This window comes from Myotis brandtii, unplaced genomic scaffold (assembly GCF_000412655.1).
Source record: "Myotis brandtii unplaced genomic scaffold, ASM41265v1 scaffold52, whole genome shotgun sequence".
In the NCBI taxonomy this organism is placed as follows: Eukaryota; Metazoa; Chordata; class Mammalia; order Chiroptera; family Vespertilionidae; genus Myotis; species Myotis brandtii.
Genome location: NW_005369826.1, coordinates 441,535 through 463,410, shown reverse-complemented (window position 1 = coordinate 463,410; position 21,876 = coordinate 441,535).

Sequence of the window (21,876 nt, the reverse complement as noted above, 5' to 3'; positions counted from 1 at the left end):
AGAATTATGATTTCTGCATGACTAACACAATAGGTCATAGCTACATCTTTGCCACTTTTCAGCCATTTTTCTGTAAAACCAGTTTGTTTTAGATAGAGTAGATAAGAGACCCACAATTTGATGCATTTATCATAGTATTTTTATGAGATTATTCTTGTACCGCACATTGTAGTTGACTTCTGTGATATACTTCATTGCACTGCACAGAAACAGGAATTTATTGGCAATAGTATTCTATTTGGGCCACCAATGTGTACATGACTTGGTCTCCAAATTTATGAACTAAGTATTGGAATACACACAAATGCATACATTCACACACAAGAAAGGTATCCTAGTTCTCAAGGGCTAAATTATTCACAAAAACTTAATTGTTTACCATTCAGTTGTCTACTTCTTCCACCTTTGTGTTGAACCGCTACTATTACACACATCTTGTTTCTCTTTGCTAGAAGTCACTGTCTTTTTCATCTGTCCATTGTCTCTCAGGCTCTTTTTCTTGCTCTCTTATCTCCTGCCTCTTGTTCATTTACTCTTGATTAATCCTTCAAAAGACTTTTCTTTCTTAGAGACTACTAGTCTTTAACTTCTGCATGCCAGTCAAATAATTTTGCTTGAAATCATTGGTATTGGGCTTTCTAAGTTTCATGTGTTCTTCCTGTTGGTGCCTCAAAAGTTCCTTCTTCACTACCATTGTTGGTAAATTCTAAATTCTGAAATATTCTGAACGCCAGAGTGTTCTCTAGAACGCTCATCAACACACCACCAGGGTCTTAATGGTTTTTTAACATATACCTATATCTACAAATCTTTTCTCATGTATTCAATGTTTCATGCTTAGAGTTTAAATTAGTTCTAATATCTACAGCTATTTAATTCTGTGACGGAAAGACGATCTACCTAAACTAGCCTCTCTATATAAATTGCAACATTCACTGCCATTAAAGTTGACAGCAAGCTAATGGATTCCAAAGAGATCCATTTGCTATGTACAGACAGAATACTGTGGGTGTCTTTTCTTTAAACAAAATGTGATATAAACCTCAAATTATGCCCCGTATACTTATTTATTATTAACTAGAGGCCCAATGCACAAAATTCATGAAAGAGGCTCTGTCCCCCCTCCCCCACACCTGCCACCGCTGTGGCTGCCTCTGCCTTGGCCCCTGCCTGCCACTGCAGCTGCCTCTGCCTTGGCCCCCACCATCCCAGCTTTGTCCGGAAGGTCATCTGGAAGGACGTCCAGAAGGATGTCCAGTCTAATTAGCATATTACGCTTTTATTATTATAGATTTCTTGACATGGTCTGGTTTAATTGTTTCTGGTCTATACAACAGATATACTGTACAAGTATAAAGCGTAGAAGATTAAGGGAAGTATACAGAATACAGAAAGCTAATTTTAAAATTGATGCTAAAATAAAAACCATTCATCTGGAAATTCAGAAATTTAAAAATTCAAAAGAAATATGCACAATCTAAATTTAGGATTATAAACTATAATGAACTTATTAATAAAAATAAATTTATTCTATTATTTTTATTCTAGGTATAAAGCACTCCTAAATTTTAAATTTTATGTCTAGGATGAGTGAACACACTCGACACAGTCAAAAAATAAGTCAAGTATGTTACTGAATCAGAGCAGTCTGGGAATTAAATTTAGGGAAATTTTAGAAACAATAAACATAACTCAGATTTGTGACCACCATTGTAATTCAATCAAATATTCAATAGAAATAATCACATAGTGAAATCTTATACTCTATTCATTCATCCAATAAATATTTGGTTCTTACTTTGTGTAAGGCATTCCAGGGGATACAATGAGAAATATGCATGGACTTTGCCCTCATGGGGCTTACAGTCTAGTATGGAAAAAATAAGCAAGCACTTAACACAACATAAGGGAGAAAGTGATGTGTCACAAGAAAGACTCAGGCAATGTGCTACGGAAGTCATTGACACTGGCAGACATTTTTTTTTTTACTGTATTAGCTAAGTATCCAATAAAAATATAAAGAAAGATCAATGATCACCTTACAAAATTAGGTGCCAAATTTTGTGAATCTAAGGGTGAAAAAGCTGCAATATTAATACAGTTTAAGTCACTACTCACTAGTTCTTAAAAATGTTGGATCACTGAGTAACGACCTATAAGAAATACAAATTTTCCAGTGTTTATAAGTAGATATAATAGAATAATCTAATATTTAGAAACAGAAAGATCATTTTAATGTAATAAAGTTTCAATTTATTAAAAATACTCATGACACATTACCTTCTCACACAGAAATTGGCTCAATTAGATTAAAGTGATGAAGAATTCCTCGATGGCTCAAGTGTGCTCCAAGGAAAGCTAGAAGGTTGTACAGTTAACTCCCAGGGTATAACTCTAAACCATACAACCTACTACCTCAACCCGGATGCACACAGCTTCCACTGTCGCTTCAAACTCCTTATCATATCTTCAGTCAGCTCCTCCAAATATGGCGGCCATACACCTAAGGGCTTGGCAAGGATGTAGATATAATAGTCTAACATTTTACCAATTAACTTACTATGTGTCTACTAGGACTATCCTAACCTCTTGGGTTTCCAGCATAGGTCAAACAAAATGTCCTCTGACATCTCTCCCAGCATAGCTATACTAGCAATTAATAATATTAGAAGTCAGTAGCATTCAGCTTCCTTTTTCAAGAGGAAAAAGCTTACTAGTAACACATAAATCCAAACATCTTTAATTTTCCTTTTGAAGTTGATGAGGTACACTGACCACTATAATGGGAACTGGCATTTCTGGACAGGCTCTATTCAGATCTTGGTTCATAATTTGCTATAAAAAATCCAAGTTTCTTAAGCAATTTACTCTACATGCGTTCAAATTTGAATGGCTTTGCTGCAAACTCTTCCAAGTGGTCAACAATTAAACCTGCCTTGTAAGACAGATGAGGATTAATATATACATAAAAAAACAAAATATAATTACTTCAAAAGTAATCAACTAGATTTTTACAGGAGTTTGATTGAAATATTAGTTAACAGCATTGTGTATAGGATTTTGTCACATCACCACACTGACACAGACCCATAGAAGCGAGCTTGTGCGGTCCACTTCACCACAAGATCGGATCTACGGGTTTATGCCAATGGGCAACATCTCATTAGAGTAGGATTTGTTGAAAATATCTGATGAAATTAGTAGATAAAAATAATAATACTGATCCTTTAGTATAAATACGTTAAATGCTGAAATGCTCTAAGTATGCCTATCCCCTTCATAAATATTCTAAACTGAATAAAGATTTTATATACATAAGAATTTAAAAATACTATATTGAAAGATTTTTCACAGATTACTTATGTTTTAATAGTATTTTAGAATTAGACTATTCTAACAAATGATGAGTTTTAAAAGAGAAAATAATCCATACATGCATGTATGAATTATGTAATTGTGAGGCATGAATATAGTGTTATGAGCCTATAAATAAGACAAAATTAACTATTAAGCTAATTGTGCAAGAGTTTGCCTGTGTTTGTTCTAATTCTTATAAAACTTCAGTTAGTGGTTTCAAGGAATTGATAACATATAACTTTCTCATAAATAAGTAAAATTTTGTTGACTAGGCAGAGTACTGAAGGAAGTTATTTAAAAGTCCTAAATATAGCTGGCCTTACTTAGAATAATACTGAAATTAACAATACTTAGATAAGTAAATATTAGAAAACTAAATTAATCACACATTTATAGCATTATTACTACTCCTGTGCTCTAACATTTATACTCCAGATCTATTTCATAAAACAGGATATCATCTTTCTTATACACCATATATTTAAATGTATTTTTCAAAAATAATTTATTTAAAACATAATGTATGACTACGTACATCTCTCATCTTGTCAACAGGTTGGGTTTATTAAAAATATTTAAATCACCAGACCATGATCAAACATACAAGAATAAACATAAAGCCAGCCACATATATGTTTTTTAAGACTCTAAACTCAACAGCAACAAAATTATAACTTGTGCACTCATTAGTTGTTTTACTCATATCCACATATTTAGCATTTTTCAATTATACCTTCATTGTGAAAAATAGCACTACATAAAAATTACTGTATATTTACATATTTTGAAATAAATAATATAAAATGTGTTTTATAAACTTTACACACAGAATTTGGTCTCCATAATTTTTACCATTATTTGTTTTCAAATTATTCTAATTAATAAGTTTAAAATATTAACATTCAAGATTCATGCATTGAATTATAGTAAAATATTTCAACATAAGTTCACAAATTCAGATGTGAAATAAATGGTAGCATCTGTTTTGGGTTTATCATAACTATAAAAATGTATATTTTGGTTTCATAGTCTTATTAGATCATATGTTTTTTAAAAAGCGTGACTTTATTCCCTCCTCCCAGATTTCACTTCCTTTTATATGGAACAACAAATTATAAAATACACTTTTTTTTCCTAAACAACTTTCTATTCAACCATATTTCAGCTATGTTATATGTATGGATATCTAGATATACATTCAAAGTGACTCAAACAGTATATTGCTCATAAACTCAGACAAAAATTTTTCAGAGGCGGGTAATATAAATTCTCAAACCATCAATTAAAATCCCAACAGCTAGATTCATAAAGAATATGAAACTAATTCTTATAACTAACACAGTCATAATTATTTTTTTAATCAAAATATTAATTTCTTTTTTACTTTTTATTTTTACCTGAGATGATTTTCTCCTATGATCACTTTCTTCACTTCTCATATCCATTTTAAGTTTGTCCCTAAAACAACCACAAAAGGAGAAATATCAGACAACTGCTGTCTAGAAGGAGCATCTGGGAGGATGGTGGGAGTGAAGGTAGACGATCGAGAAGAAAACACAATATCAAAATGGGCAAAACCTTTTAAACTATTTTTTTTAAGGCTTGGAAGACTCATAGAGCCCCACCCAAGGCTACTCATATGACATATAATGTGGTTTCATAGTTTGCATTTATGCATTCATTTTAGTTGGTGTTATTTTCACAGTAACAGTTTTGAAAGTGAAAGGAGGCATGGCTGTTAAGGAAGCGACTAGGTTTTGTACAATGAACTAGTGAAAGCTGAAAAGAGATTTGGATTTGGCATGAGCTTAATAAGATAATTAAGAGTGTGGAGATTAATGGTTTCTAAAAATAACATTTAAAATAATGTTTTTCAACTGAAGGATCTTGAAACATGAAAACAGGTTTATAAATGTTAATTAGGACTGTGAAAGTTGATGTTCCATTAGCTAAGGCAGCATAAAGGAACAAAAGCTATTTAAAAAAATAATTAGGGCACAATAACCCATAAACTTAATAAAACATTTTATTTGAATGTTATCAGTATATAGGATATTTGTAATTCCCCATAATTTTTTGTAGAATAACCAAAAAGAAAGTAGAATTCACCAGTTCTACATTTATTCATTGTTTCCCCTATGTATTTTCAATATAATGAAATATGATTTTAAAAGCACAAGTTTGCTAATGTTTAGTCTTTTCATGGAAAATATGATAGTATCAATTTGTAATATACAGATTATAGGCTTCATTTATACATGCTATAATTTCAAAAGCATTTTCTTTTTTAAACAGTTTTAAACATAATTATGAAGTTTTAATCAAAATTAAAATAGGTAGAATACATCTGTTAATCCTTACCCATTGAATGAAGCAAAACTGGGTTTTACTATAAAATAAATTCCTTAGCTACTTAGTTATACAAACAGACATAATTATTAGAATGCAATGTATTTATCTGCTGAGCCAATACATTACTAGAAACTTAAACAAGTTTATATGTACTTTTTCCACTAAAATACTTAATGGCTATTTCCAATGCACTCTGCAACGGCTCTAAGACAAATGCTTCTTTTAAAGTATATTTTAAAAGACAGTATTATTGTGGAACAAGCTTCTTTTCTACTTAGCAACTGAGAACATAATCTTTTCAGCCCTATTTTGGTTATACTGAAATCCTGGTAAAATATTTAAATATAAATCCCTCCTAACTAATTTTATTTACCAGCATTTTAATGCATATTCTAATATGACCCCCCTTTTTTTAGGAGTCCAAAAAGTTTCTCCTTTCACATTTAAAATTATGAGTCACAAGCACATGAAAGATTTAGTTTCTTTAGCAAATAGGGCTAAACGCTCAGTTTTCTTAGATAGCAAAAACTAATCCTGTACGCAAAAAGCACAGATAACATATGAATGTCTTTCCAAAACTTCTATGTAGATCAGAAATAAAAACATGTACCCACTTTTTCATAGAGATTTTTCTATTTTAGTTAATTGCTATTCTAATCAGGATTAGAGCAAGAGAGCAAAAGGAAAAAGTTAATAAGAGTAAAGTGGGTGATGAGTTAAGAGTAAACTGAAAGTTCAAGGATTCCCTCTTAGAGAACAGTAGGCTTAAAAAGAACAACAAAAAAAGTTATACCTGATATGAAAGGTGCGATTTCACCAAGTGCAATACATTGCTAATTAGGCCATATTTTTGAAATAATAAAAGAAAAGAAGGCTCATTTGCTCATGAAGCCTTACAAAGCTGCTTTACAAAGCTCGATGCCTCTGTAGTTATACAAGCCAATGTTTGCTAGAGAACAGTAGGCTTAAAAAGAACAACAAAAAAAGTTATACCTGATATGAAAGGTGCGATTTCACCAAGTGCAATACATTGCTAATTAGGCCATATTTTTGAAATAATAAAAGAAAAGAAGGCTCATTTGCTCATGAAGCCTTACAAAGCTGCTTTACAAAGCTCGATGCCTCTGTAGTTTTAAAAGCCAATGTTTGCTTTTTTTTTTTTTTTTTAGTTTGTTTTGGTTTGGATTTTTGTTTGTTTTGTTTTTGAGCAGGAAAGTCTCATTTTTTTTTTCATCACTGTTGCATGGAGTGGGACACACTCAGGTTTCTTTTTTTGCATTTTTTTCTTCATGGCTCCTGTTATTTCTTGCAAAAAGGACCAGGGTGCTCGTCTTCTTTTTCTTCCTTCTCGGTATTCCAGGCACAAAGCACTGCGCAGAAGCTGCACCAATCCTTGCCGGCCCTGGCAGCATAGTGGTCGAAGGTGGGAGAGACCAGGAATCCTTCCAGGCTGTGCTGACTTTAGAAATGAGGATTGCACACGTTGGTCTCCTGAACCAAAAGGGTGAGGAGGCAGGGTGCCAGTTTGCTACATTGCTGCAATGATCTCATGATCACTGCTGCTGTCGTCCTGTTTGCCCAGTTCAAATGCCTGTTCATTATAAACCAAAAAAAAAAAAAAAAAAAAAAACCCAAAAAAAAAAAAAAAAAAAAAAAACCCACAAAGAAAAACAAAAAACAAAAAAAACTCCTGGGATTCTTCAGCAAGCAGAAATGATACGAACATTAAAAAAAAAAAAATCAGCAGTAAGAAAAGGCAAAAAACCGAAATGCACAACACACAATTTTAGGATTCACTTGTTATGCCTCAATATTCTGTTTATATTTTCCCCCCTTTTTTTTCCTTTTCCTATTTAGAGATAAGCAGCAGAATTTATCAGGCGTGAAAGGGACAGCCTCCTGGTGGCCTGCCAAAAACCCAGAATAAAGGCGAAGTTGTGCTTCAAAGCTCAGTCGCTTGCTGAGTCTGGCTAAAGTCAAGTATTAAGATCCACCATTTTCTGAGCCGGGCTAGAAAAGAAGAAAAAAGTCAGGACGGTTGCTGCTCTCCAAGTCTCCGTTGGCACCATCACAAAATCTCAGTCGTAAGGTCACATGATTCTCTGCCAAATGTAGAGTGCGTTCCCATCAACCATTCTGCTGATACTGCGAAGGCAGCTATTGTCTCGTTTAGACCCAAAGTTCAGCCCACTCTTCATTGAATTAGCTGGAAAAAAAACGCATCACCTTTGGGGGCTGGGAGTCATGGAAACGTCTACCTGGCAAGCTGCCCACTTTTTCTGCCCATCAACCAGAGATGGAATTGTGCTGCCTAATGCAATGATGACTTGGAATGTGAAGAGTCGTCCAAAGTGAATCTGATTCTTGCAATGCCTGTTTGCACAGAAAACTCTGGCTTCTTGTAGTTCAGGGGCGGGGAGGGAAGAATCTTTCCTACTAAATGTAGCAAAAAAAAAAAAAAGGTCTGAACATGCCTACTCTGCAACTTTATTTCACAACACACCCAAATGGCTCTCAAATGAAAAGACTGACCGCCTGCAAGTTTTCTAAGTTTAAGGCACCCTTTCTCTGTTTCCTTTTCCTCACGATTGAACGCAACAAGCAACACGCCCAGGACATTTGTTTTCATTTCTCACATTAAGATTTAAAAGCTCGGAGAGTCTTCTTGCGTTTTGTTACTTTCTGATTTAATCTGGTACTGATTTTGTCCTACATGGCCACAGCATCCACTGGCAGCAGTGGGGACGCATGATTGTTGCCATCTCCCTCCAAGTGGCCCCCCGAGAGAAGAGCCAGTTGTCTCTTAGACCACACAAAACCCTGCGACTGGGTCCCGTGGTAATCTCATCGCCACCTAGCACAGCTGCTGTGCTTGTTTGCTGAGATTGACTCATGGAAGAAGTGCTCTTTCTGTTCCTTCACAAACTACAGTTTGCCTGTCTTGCATGAAAGATGCCTTTGAAAGATGCAGGGAGTGTATCAACAGCTCTTAGGCAATAAAATGAAACGGTTCCCCCTCCCCAATGAATTTCCATTCTAGCAGGAGACCAAAGTTCCCATGGACAAACATTTCCATACTTTCTTAACAAAAGTACAGTGAATTAAATCTTTCACCATTTCCTTGAGCAGAATCTAAAGCCAAGCGGAAAAGCAAGTCTTACTAGTATTTAAACCAAACATAGTCAGTAGTATCAAAAAGAATCATGTTCTCCTACCTGCATTAAAAAAAAAATGTTTTGATGATGGGAGGGTCTTTATCTAAAGTATAATTTTGTTTGCAAAAAATAAAGTTATATTAAGGGCTTTACAAAATGATGGACTAATGTTACCCCTCTTCCGTGTACACACACACATTGCATAATGCATGACAAAGATATAAAAAGATAACCAAACCATGACTTGCCTAATAAAAGAAAATCATCCAAAAAATTCAAGGATCTAAGAAACATATCCTAAAAATGGTCTGTGGTCATTTTTGTATCATGTTTTTTAAGGTCATTTTCTTTAGAAGCAAAAGGAATGAAATGTGCACACATACACACACACACACACACACACACACACACACCCCAATACACACAAGAACTACTAGTATTCTGGTGTCCTCCCTATTTGTAATTAAAAAAAATTCTAAAGCGTAAAACAAAAACTAACATATGTGCGGAAATTAAAATTGCTTTTATCTAGATGGTGAAATTCTGGACAAATTTTGTTCATGTCCTAACATGTGCTTAGAGTGCCTGGTAGGGAATCAAGCATCGTTTGTAGACACATGGGTCCCATGCCTCAGCACAGCAAGAAAAAAGTAGATAATCTCTAATAGAAAGGAAAAATTTTAATTGTTAGCTCTCATTCACTTTTTCAGCAGATATTTATTTAGTAAGTATAATAAGCACAGGGGAACAGTAATGAATCACATGGGCAAGCCCCAAGTGGCAGTCATTCAGGAAGAACTTTCAAGTGAGAAAAATTCACTTCTAAATAAGTATTGCTAGTCCGGAGGGAGCATTTATTGGCGTCAAACTAGCCAAGAAACATACTAGTATAAATTGGAAAGTGGAAGTGAAATGGATATTAAAAAACAAATTAGAGATAGAGATGCATTCTCTGTCTTGTTTTCTCTTTTTAACACAAAATTTACTCAGCAGTTTTTCATAACTCTGCTTAACTTCCTTACAGAACCTAATGTGAAAATGGTGTATTATCCTCTCAATTTAAAAAATGAAATAAAAGAGAAAAGAAAAAGAAATAGGAAACGTTCTCTTTCAGGAAGATGGAATAGATTTAGTTTTTCCTAATACTATTGCTAAATACAACTAAAAACAACCCTGGACATAATATACAAAACATATGTAAGGAGACTTGGAAAGATGGAGAGAAGACGACAGACCAGTCAGGGACCCCAGGACCCAAAGAACTACATGGTGGTGAGGTCCCTGGATTTCATTTTTGCCTCAGATACCCAAAGCTTGCAGCTGAGGAAGTCTTGGACCCAGAGATACCAACTGGTCCAGCCCAGAAAAGCCCAGCAAAAGACTGCCCTTTCTAGATGAAGGACCAGGGAAGGGCAATATCTAGAAAGACATCATTTTGCTCCAAACACCACAGAAACACAAACCCCACCCCTGCAAAGTCCCAATGAGAAGCCTAATGACCCAGCCTTGCTGGACTCAAACAAAGCACCCCAACCTTCTCCCCCTAACCCTAGGTAGTATGGGGAAGCCTGAGTAGGATTTGAAACCTTCATTCCTATCAGGCGGTCCCACACCCGTCATAATATAGTGCCAGTGCAGAGACTACAATAGGGAGCCTGGACTTCCATCACAGCTCAACAGTAAGGAGGCACCCTTCATCAATCCTGTTATGGCTGTATCAAACAGAGGAGGCCTAGTGGAAAGTCAAGACCTTAGAAATTTCCCAGCAGCAACAATGCTACCTCCTCCTCCTCCTCCTCCAACCTGTAAGGTGCCACGGTAGGCCACAATGGGAATAGCAACAAACCACTCCCCCCCTTCTAGCTAAGGAGAGTATGACTGGAGGCCTATTGGGGGACAGAACCCCTCACCCCACCCAGCAGGGACATGAAGCCCTTCTACTTAGGTGTTAATGGTGGCCGGAGGGGGAGACGTGGACTTCTACCTACACCTGGCAGTGACAAAGTGTACTCAACTTTCTCTGCATCCAGTGTCTGATAACATGTACCCAAAACATCCAGATTTCAATTGAAAATCACTTCTCATACAAGAAGCAGGAAAAGCTCAAAGTAAATGTAAAACAATAATCAAGATGATAGAGATATTAGAATTATCTCACAAAGATTGTAAAGCAATTATGAAAACGTTTTAATGAGCAATCTAATGAGCAATCATGAACATGGTTGAAACATCTTTTAAAATAATTAAAACAATTAGCAAAATCAAAGAAGAAATAAAGAACAACCAGATGGAAATTATAGAACTGAAAAATACAATAATAGAAATAAAAAAGCGAAGAGGGGAAAAAAAATCAGTGATCTGAAGGATAGAGCAAGAGCAATTCCCAAATTTGAACCACACAGAGAAAATATACTTTAAAAAAAGTAAACAGAGACTAAAGCAAATGTTTAATATAAAAAAGATAAAACATCAATATATTATACAAGCATTCATTAAAGCAGGAGTAATAACATTAATATCAAACAAAAGAGACTTTAATGCAAAGAAAATTATCAGAATCAGAGGTAAACATCATAAAATTATAAAAAAAAGACAATCCATCAGGAAGACATACAAACCCTGAATGTTTATACACAAAAAAGAACCTGTAAAATGCAGAGTAAAAACTGGTGAATAGAAAATAAAAAGACAAACCCATGATTATAATTGTAAACTTCAACACAGCTCTTGCAACAACTAGACAGAAAATTTGCAAGAATACAGAGCTCAAGGACATCATCAACCAGTAGGATCTAATAACATTTTTTAGAATGTTCTACCCCCAAATAGCAGAACACACCTTATTTTAAAGCTCCCACCAACATATTCCAAGATAGGCCATATCCTCGTCCATAAAAAATATCTCAACAAATACAAGGTATGGTTATACCTTGTATTTTTGGACCATAATGAAATCAAACTAGAAACCAATAATAGAAAGATAACAGAAAAATCTCCAAATACTTGGAAAGTAATCAACTTACTTCTGAACAATCCATAAGTTAAAGAGGAAGTCTCAAGGGAAAAAATACACTGGAGTGAATGAAAATACAACATAACAAAATATGTGGGATGAAGCCACAGCAGTGCTCAGGGGGCAAACTGATAGTACTAATTGTGTACATTAGAAAAGAGAAAAAGTCTCAAACCAATAATCAAAGTTCCAACCTTAAGAACCAATAAAAAGAGCAAAGTCAATCTTATATAATAAAAGGCTAATATGCAAATCGACTGAACAGCACACACACTGACCACCAGGGGACAAATGCGCAATGCAAGAGCTGCCCCCTGGTGGTCAGTGCACTCCCACAGGGGGAGCACCACCCAGCCAGAAGCCAGGCTCACAGCTGGCGAGCACAGCGGTGGTAGCAGGAGAAAGTGTAAGAAGTGGAAGCTTAGGCCCATGGGGAGCGGGCCTAAGCCGTCAGTCAGATATCCCCTGAGGGCTCCCAGACTGCGAGAGGTCACAGGCCATGCTGAGGGACACCCCAAGTGTACAAATTTTCATGCACCGGGCCTCTAGTCTGAAATAAGGAAGGAAAGAAGTATTAAGGATAAGAGCACAAATAAATGAAATTGAAAACAGAAAAACAATAGAGAAAAATCAGTGGAGCCATGAGTTAGTTATTTGAAAAGCTCAATAAACGTGGTAAACCTCCAGTAAGACTAACAAATAAAATAGAAGACTCAAATTACCAGCTTTAGGAATGAAGCAGGCTATATCATTACAGACCCTGTGATATCCAAAGATAATAAAAAAGGGAAAACTACAAACACTAACCCTCAGAACTTAACTTAGATATAGTGCACCAATTGTTCAAACCACAAATTACAACTTACCCAATATGAATTGGAATATTTGAATAGCCCTATAACTGTTGAGAATATTAAATTTGTAATTTAAAAATTCCCTCTAAAGAAAATCTCAATTCCAAGATGGTTTAGGTGAATAATTCTATTTTTTTTTTTTAAGTTTGAACACCAATTCTACACAGTTTGGAGGGAAAACAGAAGGAAAAATTCCCCATTTACTTTATGATAATTATATTATCCTGACAAATACAGTATAAAAAGAGAAAAGTATAGACCAATATCCCCCATAAATATAAACTCAAATAATCTTAATAGTATATGTGCAAATAGAATTTAGCAATATATAAAAAGAATTATATAGCATGGCCATTTGAGGTTTGTTCCAGAGTTGCAAGTCTGGTTCAATATTCCAAAATCAATCCATATAATTCACCTCATTAACAAGCTAAAGAAAAAAAAATCACTCAATGATATCAATGGATACAGAAAAAAACATTTGACGAAATTTAGCATCTATTCATGATTAAAACCTCTCTGATAAGTAGGAACAAGGGGGATCCCCACAATTTGGTAAAGAATACTCTACAAAATCACCCTACACTTAACATTATTTTATTTATTTATTTTTGTTAATCCTCACCCAAGGATATTTTTTCATTGAGCTTTAGAAAGAATGGAAGGGAGGGGCTGAGAGAAAGAAAGAGAGATACTTAAATGTGGGAGAAACACATCTATTGGTTGTCTTTTGCACACGCCCAGACCAGGTATCGAGCCTACAACCCAGGTATGTGTCCTTGACTGGAATCAGACCCTTCAGTCCATGGACTGACACTCTATTCACTGGCCCAAACCAGTAGGGCACATTATTTTTAATGTTAAAAGACTAAATATTGTCTCTCTCAGATCATCAGTGAGGCAGGATGATTTTTCTCATCACTCATATTCAACATAGTGCTACAAGTTTCATTCTAGCTAGTGCAATAACACATAAATAAATAAAATAAATAAGGAGAAATACAATGCTAATTAAAAAACTCAATAAATGAAATATTTAGGTATTGATATTTTTAAAAATGTACTGAATTTATATGCTGTAAAAACTCTAAAATGCTGATGAAATAAACCTAAGAGCTCTGGAGAGACTTTTTTTTTATGGATTGCAGGTCTCAGCATAATAAAGATGTCAATTCTTCCAAAATTGATTTATAGGTTTAATAGAATTTCTATCAAAATCCCAAGATTTTTTGTAGAGCTATATAAAATTGTTCTAAACTTTAAATAGAAATGCAAAGAAACTTGAATAGCTGAAACATTAGGAAAAATATCTTAGAAGGAATTATCCAATTTCAAGACTTACTATATAATATATTACTTAATACACTAATATTAAGCATAATAAATGTCTATGTAATATATTATTAATCAGAAATATAGTAATAGATTACCATTTGACTGTTATCAAGACTGTATGGTGTTGGTAGAGGAATAGGTACATTGATCAGTGGAACAGAACAGAAAAACCTAGAAATAAACCCCCCACATATATGCTCAACTGATTTTATTTTTGACAAAGATGCAAAACCTATTTAATAGAAGAAAAATAGTCTTTTCCACAAATGGTGCTGCTGGAGTAATGGAAATCCATTGGCAAAACCAACCAACCAAACAATAAAACAACAAAAAACAAACAAACAAATGGCACAAGAGAGAGAGAGAGCTTTTTGATATCTATCACATATCATATAAAAATTAATTCAAAATGGTCACAGACTAAAAGTTAACATAAAACTATAAAATAACATAGAACAAAGTCTTTGGAATCTGAGCCTGTGCAAAGAGTTCCTAGAACTGACCCCAAAATCACAATCCATAAAGAAAAATAGATAAATTGGTCTTTACTGCAATTAAAAAATTTTGCCCCACAAAGGACTCCATTAAGAGGATGGGAAGAGAAGCTAAAGGTGGAAAGAAAATATTTTCAAAGCTCATGTCTGAAAAGGAACAGTGTCTAGAAAATATAAAGAACTCTCACAACTCAACGGTAAAAAATAAAACAATCCAAATGGAAAATGGGCAAAAGATAAGAAGAGACACTTTATCTATGAGGATATACAGATGGCAAATAATCACAACAAAAGGTGTTAATAATCATTATCCATTAGGAAAATGCAATTAGAATCACAATAAAATACCACTACACACTTCCTAGAAGAGCTAAAACAAAAAACGAAAAACTAGTGACAACAGTAAACATTGGTGAAGGTATTGGACCACTTAAACTATTGCTGAATAGAATGTAAAATGGTACAGCAACTCTGGAAAAGTTTGGCATATTTTATTTTAAAAAACTAAACATATGTTTTCCATAAGACCCCACAATTTGACTCTTGGGCATTTATCCCAAAGAAATGAAAGTTTATGTTCATGCAGAAACATGTACATGAGTGTTTATAGCAGCTTTTTTCATATTAGTCAAAAACTGAAAACAACCCAGATGTCCTTGAACTGATGAGTAGTCAAACAAACTGGTACACCCATGCCATGGGCTATAACAAGGAACAAAATATTGATACACTCTTCTGAATGATTTCAAGAGAATTATGCTGAATGAAAAAAGCCACTTTTCAAAGGTCACATTCTCTATGATTCCATTTTTAAATCCTTGAAATGATAAAAGTATAGGAATGGAAACCAATTAATAGTTAAAGAGTTAAGTCTGGTATTGGAAGGGGGAGAAAAGTGGGTGTGGATATAAAAGGACAATATGAGGAATCGTTATGGGGATGGAAATATTCTATTTCTTGACTGTATCGATGTCAATATCTAGGTTGTGGTATTGTACTACAGTTTTCAAGATGTTTGGGGAGAACTGGGTAAATAATACAGGGTACCTCTCTGTTTATGCCTTGCAACTGCATAGGAGTTATTAAAAAATAGTTTATTGTAATTTTTTTAGGTAATAAATACACCAAGGCAACTGCTTTGGCTGATTGTTTGCACTGCTATTGTGTTATTGTAAAGAAAACACTCCTGGAAAAATCTGAATGTACTCTTGTTTTATTTGGACTTGAAATCCCAGAACAATATTCTATAAACAATAATTTGATCAGCTAGGAAAATTGGCTTGATAAAATTTTTCAAATCAGGGGTCAGCAGAATTTATGTAAAAGGATAGATAATAAATGCTTTAGGCGCTGCATGTCATATGGCCTTTGTTGAACCTGCTTGACTCTACTACTGAAGTATGAAAATAGTCATAAACCACACAAAAAATGAAAGAATGTGGCAGTGTTCCGATCAAACTTTTTTTATGGACAGCAAAATTTAATTCATCAATTTTCTCATACAAAATATGTGCTTTTTTCCCCCAACATGAATTAATGTAAAAACCATTTTTAGCAAGTAGACTTTACAAAAACAGGTTGTGGATTTGGCCTGCTGCATACAGTTTGCTGACTTCTGAGCTAAATTACTTTTTTTTGGAATCTTCTATTGTGTCATGATTCTGTTTGGTTTCCTTTTTGTTTTCTTCTACAACATCTTCTACATTGCAAAGTTGCTAACTCCTCCCACTCAGGAGTTCCCCTCACTGTCCTTCCGTCTATGTTTTCTTTTCTCATGTTGTCAAGGGATACAAACAGAAGTTTTACTGCTAAAATGTGGAGCTTTGACAAAGTAAAAAATTGGATAAAGTTATCTTCCCAATATAAACAGTTTAATTTTTTTTATAATTTTACTGAGAAATAGTGCTGCCTATCATAGGGCTTCTTTGATGACCCATGTCTTGATAATCATTAAAAACGAAAATTACATGAGGCAAAGTACTTAAAACATTCAAATTTATCTAGACCAGAAGTTGACAATCTATATATATAAAAAGTCAGCGACCAGAATGCTGTAATGACCGAACGACCAGTCGATATGACACCCACTGTGGCCAGCAAACCCACCTGATCAGGGGGTGGGGCTAGCCGGCCAACCTTTTGCAGCCCCTCCCCCCCAGCCGGCCCTGCCCCTGATTGGCCTCTCCCACCCCAATTGAGGGCAGGGTGGCCAGCCAACACCCCGTGGCCCTTCCCCCTGGCCAGCCTCACCCCAATTGCCCTCACACTCCAATAGGGGGCGGGCCGGCTGGCCAACTTCCTGCAGCCCCTCCACCTGGTCAGCCCCACTCCCAATGGGCTCCCACCACCCTGATCAGCTCTTAGCCCCTCCCCCAAGCCAGCTCTGCCCCCAATTGGCCCCCTCACACCAATCGTGGGTGGGGCTGGCTGGCCAACCTCCCATGGCCCCTCCCCTGGCTGTTGACCCCTGATCGGCCCCCCCACCCCATTCAGGGTCGAGGCAGGCCAGCCCACCACCCACAGCCCCTCCCCATGGCCAGCCACACCCCTGATCAGCCCCCACCATCCCGATTGGCCTGGGGCCCCTCCCCCCAGCCAGCTCCACCCCCAACTGGCCCCCTCACACCAATCGTGGGTGGGGCTGGCCGGCCAACCTCCCATGGCCCCTTCCCCGGCCGCTGACCCCCGATCATCCCCCCGATCCCATTCAGGGGCAGGGCCGTCTGGCCCACTGCCCATGGCTGGCCCCACCCCCAATTATCTCCCCCACCCCAATCAGGGGTGGGGCCTGCCAGCCAATCGTCTGTGGCCCCTCCCCCTAGTCAGCCTGGCCCTGATTGAGCCCTGATCAGAGTGGGCCGGCCCAGCCAGCCAACATCCCACCATCTCCTCCTCCTGACAGGCCTGGCTCGATCCACCAATTGGGGCTGGGCAGGCCAGACCCTACCCGTGCATGAATTCATGCACTGGACCTCTAGTATATACATAAAATGGCTATAAGAAACAGTGTGGTATGTTGTGGTTGCAGGTATTCCTTGCATGGTGATGGTTAGGGAGTGAGGGAGAACAGAGGTGGCATTAAAAAGCAGGGGAGAGCAGAGATAGTATCTCATGACAGTAAAAATGAGGCTGAAATTGTTAAATTAATTAAACAAGGAGGCCATTAGTCTGTGGTGGCTTTGATGCCATATAGTCTTTAAACAAACAAAAACCTCAAGGTTAAGATATGGAAGATATGGAAAACTAAGGACAACTAATCACAACCAACCAACTCGACCTTCCCAAATAAGGCAACTGCCAAACAATTCCCTTGCTTTGTCTTCTCCATGAAAGTATTTTCCCTAGAAGTGTCTTAGCTCCTCTCACCACTTCTGGTTTCGTGCTGCACAACTGGAATCAATTTTTGCTCAAATAAACTCAAAATGTTTAATGTGCCACAGTTAACCTTTTAAAAATAATTAAACTTAAATCAGGGAAAAAGAAAACCACGTGAAGCACAAAGAAAAATTCAAAAGCAAAGCCAAGGTGGGAGGAAGGATAGTAAATAATCGCTTGTATTTTCTTGAAGTCAAAATAGTCCTTGGAGGCTATGTGGGTAAAAGGGTAGGCATCTACTAGAATCATTATTTTTCTGAAAACTAAGGTTTTTCCCCCACAAAATTATGCTTAATTAATGACACTATAAAAAGCAATTAAATCATATAAATGAAAACTCTCTGAAGTCCTCAGACAATATTGTCTAGAATTTCCTTCAAAAATTAGAATGAGTAGATGGAGAACAAAGCCCTTTGTTTTAATTTACTGACTTCAAATAATTAATGTAGAAAATAAATTGCTTCTTATTTTTACCCTCCTGATCAACTACACACCAAGACTCATTAAAAACTCATGACCATTCATTATCTTTGTATCAAATGGGAGGGGATAAAAAGTTTTAAATAAACATGATTTCTTATAATACTGACCATAAAGCAAAATGAGGTTTTGTCATTACTGATATCAGTTAATATGTATACTTAAAAGTCATGTGAAAACCCTTTAACAAATAGATGTATAGAGAAATATTAATTATTATTGAGCACTCTCAAATTATAGGCCTTGTTCTAAGCAATTTATGTGAATTGATTCAGCTCATTTATGTGTGCTTGATTATACTAGATAATTATGCTAGTGTAACGCTACCCATGATGTAGCAGAAAGAGTGCTGTTTTTAAGTGTTTGGTAACACTGGTGTTTTAAGTGGCTTAGGGTTCTAACCATTACTTTTGCAGTAACTATGGAATTGGACATTTCAATTTTTATTTTTCCAAAACACAGAAATTGAATAACATGCAATTTTCAGTATATGGGTCTTTTCTAAGTAATTAAAAAATGCCTCATTTGCTGCTTTTGAATATCTGATTCTTCTCAGATCTAGGGATTTGGCCCACAAGTAATTAGCAGATTCTTTAGGGCTTTGACTGATTTAAGAATTTGGGGTACTAAGATCATCCCCCCTGAAAGCATACAAACCAGATTACAGGGGTTAGAAATAAATGGATTTAAGATTAAGAACAAAATTCAAGCTCCTAAATTCAAAGAGTATATCATAAACACTCATCTTCCAGGGGACTTTTAATAGGTTTACTACTATTGTATTAAGAGTTTGGAAAGATAAATTATATCACGTTTAAAATGAATAAATTTGTGTAGTTAGAAATGATGTAGACTGGTAAAACTGTTAGTTGTCTTATTGATGAGACTTTATTTAAAGTGACTATTTATTTTAGATATGCATGGCATTTCATTTCCTGGTTCACATAGCAAGTGAGGCTCATATATTAAGTATGGAAGTTTTGGAAATCTGGCATCCTTCTTGCCCACTTAGTGGCTCTGTTTTATATATTAACTAATTTTAGATTTCATGGCAATGAAGGGCTTTAAGAACCCGTTTAGAAAAATGGACATTTGTATAAGAAGGGTTAAGCAACAAAGACAGAAATAGCCAAGGTATTTCTTTTCACTTAATGGGAAGCTTCACAAGGGTACTCTTGGCTTGATATCAAATGTTCATATGACTTTGTCAGTTGCATCCCTGGAAGTAAGTGGTAAAGCCTTTGGACAGCACATTCTACCTTTGAAAAGTCCCATATGACCTGACTCATATACTGTCCATTACTGACACTTTTTAAAAATATGTATATATTATTGTGTTTTTTTTTTACAGAAAGGAAGGGAGAGGGATAGAGAGTTAGAAACATTGATGAGAGAGAAACATTGATCAGCTGCCTCCTGCACATCCCCTACTGGGGATATGCCCGCAACCAAGGTACATGCCCTTGACCGGAATCCGACGCTCTATCCACTGAGCCAAACTGGTTAGGGCCATTACTGACACTTTAAAATAATTTTGCTTTTAGATAAAATTGTCCTAAACCTCCCTACTAACTTGTGGCTGTGCTGGTGTAATGTCATCTTCCAGGTTTGCAAATCCTCTGTATGTGTGATGACAGATTCTCTTTAAAGGGGTTGGGTTGAACCAAGAGTGGGCAGAATTAGCAAAACATGGATTATTCATATGCTGCCATCTGTATTCGAATGTGTTAAATTTACCCCAGATCTATCATGGGAATTCTCCAGATTATTGTCATCTTGGTGGCCATTGATCTGACTGCCTCTTTCATTTTTTTGTCTCCTTCACCTCTCTAGGAGAACCAAATGAAAATTCCATGAGATGCTTACAAGTGGAATCATCTCAGGGGTTACAGAAGGAATTCACTGCTCATATTGTTGTTGCAAACTTTTCTCCATTTGATATCAAGAAATATTCCCATGCCTTCCAAATGCTTACAATCTTGTGGAAATGATAAAACATGTCAAAGTGTTTTTAACATAAGGCTGTTTTTTACTCTAACTCACAGGGGTGGGGAACATCTGGCCTGGGGGCTGTATAAGGGCAGTGAAATCATTTGGTCTGGCTCTGCCAAGGCATTAGGGGTGAGTTAATTAAATGTTTGACCAAATATAGCTGGCTAATTTTTAAGTAGACAATTTTGTATAGCCGGCAAATGTTGTTATGAATATACAAATGGCCCTTGCCAGAAAAAATGTTCCTCACGCCTGCAACAGGTTATGACATTTGTCATGTGTACCTTTAAAAGTATAATGTGGAGACATGGTGACAAAATGTAATGTGGTATCCAGGAAGGGGTCCTAGACCAATAAAAGGATATGAGGCAAAATCTAAGGAAATTTGGATAAAGTATATAGACTGTAGTTAATTGATCATGTGTCAATATATGTTCATTAATTGTGACAATTGTATAATACTAATGCAAGATGTTAACCATGGGGAAACAGGGTGGGATGAATGGGACCACTATCTTTGCAGTATTTCATGAATATAAAACATTTAAAATAAAAATTTCATTGAAAAAAAGTAGAATGTGGTTGAAACAGGTATAAAGAGAAATTTGGGTGACAAGGGGTAAAAACAAAACATAGAAAAGCTTTATGCACACTTAGACATTGACGGTTAAATAAAAACCTGGAAATTAAGAACAATTCTGTGACATTGTTCAAAATTCATTCTGTTCTTTAAGTATTAAAATAATAATATACTTGATAGGATGTATTTCAAAGCTTTGTCTGACATTCAGTGTGGTGGCATCTAGAAGGCTCTAAAGAAGTCAGCTTTTAGTGTAGTATCTATTTTAGCTCACAGGCAGTAGCATACCCAGTTTGGGGCAGAAGATAGAAAGGAAAAAGATAAAGTTCCAGGTGTGAGTAATAAATCATCATTAGTTGTATGTTTTGCTTGATTAAATAGTATAAGTATTCTATAAGGTAGACTATGTATCAAATCTATGCTTTCAAAATAATTGTGAAATTTATTTCTAATGAACAAACTCCACTAATTGTTCATTCAAATGTGTTTTCTTATTATTTGAAAACTAGAGGCCCTATGCACAAAATTCATGCAAGAGTAGGCCTTCCTTCACCCAGCTTCTGGCACCAGCTTCCCTCTGGCACTCAGGACGGCGGCTTCCCTCACAGCCCTGGCTTCATCGGAAAGGTTGTCCTGAAGGACATCTGGTCTAGTTAGCATATTACCCTTTTATTATTATAGACTAGTGGCCCGGTGCACGAAATTCGTGCACAGAGGAGGGTGTGTTCCTCAGCCTGGCTTGCACCCTCTCCAATTTGGGAACCCTCGAAAAATGTCCTGCCAGTTTACAGGGATCGGGCCTAAATCAGCAGTCGGACATCCCTCTCATAATCCAGGACTGTTGGCTCCTAACCGCTCACCTGCCTGCCTGCCTGCCTGATTGCCTCTA